We start from the raw sequence: 3,795 nt of genomic DNA, 5'->3' as shown, positions 1-3,795 counted from the left end.
GAATTATCGTACGAGCAATGTACATAATAAGCCATACTAAATACTTGGTGATGTTGATAAAAATTTTCTTCTTCTTTTTTCACCAAAACGCACTCCAGGTCGGCGTACACGACGAAAGGTAGTCGCTCCTTCCTGTTGTAGTTGGTAAATGCGAGCCACTTATCCTTATCGCTCGGTAATCGGATAGCGCAGTCGTTCATCTTTCCACAGTCTACTGTATGTGATTGCAATTTCTCGACCGAGTGAAAATAGTGCATGCATCTGTAAAATAAAAGTTAAAATTTTTATATCCTTGTTTTAAATATTTTTAGACAGTTTTATTAAATATACATACCGATCGCAGATATATTTTTTAGTCTTGTGTTTGCTGAGTTGCATACTAACAAGTCTAGATAGATTCTTGATCCATGCAAAATGTCCGATATCTTGCGCATCTTGCACGTAGAGCAAGTTGACGTGCTTGTCTCTCTTTTGCTCCGTAAGGTGAATAGGGACAATGTTTTCGTTTTCAAAACTGTACACGTTGATTGAAATGTCATTATAAATTTCAAATTTTTTAATTTGATTAAGAGTGACTGGAAACTCAATATCTTGGAGATTTAGTACTGTTGTATAATGCGGGTACGATGATTGTCGGTGTGCACATCTTTCAGCTGGATACAGAGCAGCCACTACCGCCCACGCAAAACATGCATTGTCTTTAGATTGCACGTTAACCACTGCTCGTTTCATTATTATCTTTCGCGATAATTGCACGTAACATCCGGCGCGCATAGGATTATATTTATTTATATTTACAGTCAAATTTAGTATACGCGATAATGCCCATCCGCTATCGCGTTCCTGAAATTCTTCGAGCGATGCAAGGATTGGCTCGACGACTCGCCGCTCATACCACTCGCGTAAATCGGATGTATGTAAGAGTTCACAGTTTCTCGTATTGATTGATTTATTGGCATGCTTATCGCCCGCCACAAACTCGCCGTTAAACACTGTATTCACTTTCACACTGTTATGTTTTTGCATAACGTCTCGCACGTGCTCGAGCACAATGTCACTCGCATCTTCCAAAAATTAACGAGGTTCGATGTGATTATAATTTATAACCGCACCAGTCAAGATGCGGCTCTCAAACGCTGTATCAATCTCTCGCCATATGAGTCTCTCCGAGTTATTTTCACTACTATAATCACCACCACTGGGTATAAACTGTCTCTGCAATCGAGTTTTTGCACCCTCGAGTCGCGCAATTCTTGTCACCAAAGATTGTCTATTTCCGATTGAGAGTCGCGGACGCTTGACACGGCTGCGTTCTTCAAGCTCTTCGATAAACTCCTCGCAATGCTGCAGCCATCCAAAATATTCACCCAATGTGGTGACTTGGTGGGAACGCTCCAACAAGTCGCGTTCTTTCTGCTGCACGTTTTCCATTTTTTCTCTCTCTATTTTGGTGTGCAAACATAACACATATTACGCGACATTATTATATGTAATAAAATTTGACAGCTACTGCACCATCGCATATCCACCTCATCGGGCGATGTAACTTTATGTCTCCGTATTTCGTATATTAATCCGATGTCATCTCGAAAGGTGTCCATACACGAAGCACAGAGAGCTAGAGCACCACCCGTTGAATAATAAAAGTGTATGGCGCAAATCTTACGTTGATTTTGCGCACGGAGTTGTTCATTTTCTACTACGTTGTCGTCAAAATCGGTATTACTGCAATCACTAATATAATTACTATCGTCCGACAACGCATGCTCTTCGTCTGACGACTCGTCTATTATCGCTTCGAAATTAATATTTTCCATTTATTCACTATTCACTATTCACTGTCACTAACAATTCTAATGCCTGATAGTAACCACTCAATTTTTTTTTTTTTCCACAGCTTCCTCTATGCCCTTTCAAATCGTACTATGGTTTGACGGGGCTCTCATTCTTCTTATATTTCGCCTAATGCTGTCTTAACACATCCTACCGAACGTCAACGCTTTTGCATCTATAAAAACGTTCCGACATGTTCGTCGCAGCGTTGGCCAAAAATTTCTATTGCTTTCCCACGACTTTTATGGCTTCTAAAATGTCCCCCGGCTATAAATCAACCACAAAGATAAACACCTTGCAGTTGCAGTTCTTTCCTTAAAAATTTCGGAAGATGTTTTGCTCCAGTTTTATGGGAGATTTTCCGCGAGGGTGCAAAGCTGCCGAACGCCGGCGCTTAAAATCTCTTTTTTCCATAATATTCTAATGGTCATAAAATGAACATAAAAATTAGAAAAAAAGAAAAAAAAACACTTTTATGGTTTCTAAAATGTCCCCCGGCTATAAATCAACCACAAAGATAAACACCTTGCAGTTGCAGTTCTTTCCCTAAAAATTTCGGAACATGTTTCGCTCCAGTTTCATGGGAGATTTTCCGCGAGGGTACAAAGCTGCCGAACGCCGGCGCTTAAAATCTCTTTTTTCCATAATATTCTAATGGTCATAAAATGAACATAAAAATTAGAAAAAAACACTTTTATGGTTTCTAAAATGTCCCCCGGCTATAAATCAACTACAAAGATAAACACCTTGCAGTTGCAGTTCTTTCCCTAAAAATTATGGAACATGTTTCGCTCCAGTTTCATGGGAGATTTTCCGCGAGGGTACAAAGCTGCCGAACGCCGGCGCTTAAAATCCTAATGATATAATGACCATAAAATGATCATAAAACTAGAAAAAAGGTTTTACGACTTCTAAAATACCCCCGGCTATAAATCAACCGCAAAGATAAACAGATCTACTTTCGAACGTGTGTAGGACCCCCCCCCACCCCCCTTTTCCTAATATCAGACCCCTCGCGCCTCCCAGATACCCCCGCCCCCGCACCCCCCTCAACGCCCCATGGCTTAGAATCCCCACTATAACACTACTAATAAGATATAGGGTGTTCCATTTAAAAAAATTGAGATGACCTTCACGTGACCTTCAAATGACTCTTCAAGGTCAAATCAATAGTACCATCTTATGGTCCCCCTCGAAACCATACAACACATGTTTGAACCATTTTTCTCTAAAATCAAAAATAAGAGAGATATTTGGGATGGACACTTAAAATGAGACACCCTGTATACATACTGTGGATATTCTTCGATTTTTCCGCCTGCTCTTTGTTCCTACGGTCCCATGAAGTGGAATTCGCGTAAACGGATTAGTGGTTCACCAATCACAAGACTGTTTAGATGAAGGAAATAACGAAAATCGTTTCGTGATTGAGCATCCGCTTGATTCGCTTACACGAATTTCGCTTCATGGGACCATAGGAACGAAACTTTCACGTACCGAAAACAGCGGAACGTCCGCGATTGGAACGTCAGATTTTCGATATGCGCAACCCGCGATATGCGTGATACGCTCCATGGGATTGCACCCTAAAGGTGTGTCCCGATCACAGACTTCTATATAAAGGTGCGATTTCATCAAAGAGTAGTTTCTTTTTACTCTTTAGATTTCATACAGATGACAAAAGTTAGCTTTTTATCCCACTCTACCGCAATCCAAAGCAGCGTTTAAAAGCTATAGCTAAACCCTTGCTACGTTTTCATTTTCGCTGGCTTTTTAGTGGTGTTTTGCCATAGACTTATACTCATAGACTGCGCTTTCTTATGGACAGCCGCACGACAACATAGAAGGACAGAGATATTAATAGAGTGTTTCGTTTTCTCTCACATTTTACAAAGAGAGGGGGAAGCGACGGAGAAAATAGGGGAAGGCATTGGATGATGAGCGGAAAGGGGAAGATTGCAA

General features: G+C 40.7%; 1 pseudogene; it reads right to left on the bottom strand.

Moving 5' to 3' along the window:
- Positions 1-297: 297 nt before the first annotated feature.
- Positions 298-2,142, bottom strand: LOC140667096 (uncharacterized; annotated as a pseudogene).
- Between the last annotated feature and the right edge of the window lie 1,653 nt (positions 2,143-3,795).

Source organism: Anoplolepis gracilipes, chromosome 6 (genome assembly GCF_047496725.1).
Source record: "Anoplolepis gracilipes chromosome 6, ASM4749672v1, whole genome shotgun sequence".
Lineage (NCBI taxonomy): Eukaryota > Metazoa > Arthropoda > Insecta > Hymenoptera > Formicidae > Anoplolepis > Anoplolepis gracilipes.
This window is presented reverse-complemented; position numbering and strand designations above follow the sequence as displayed.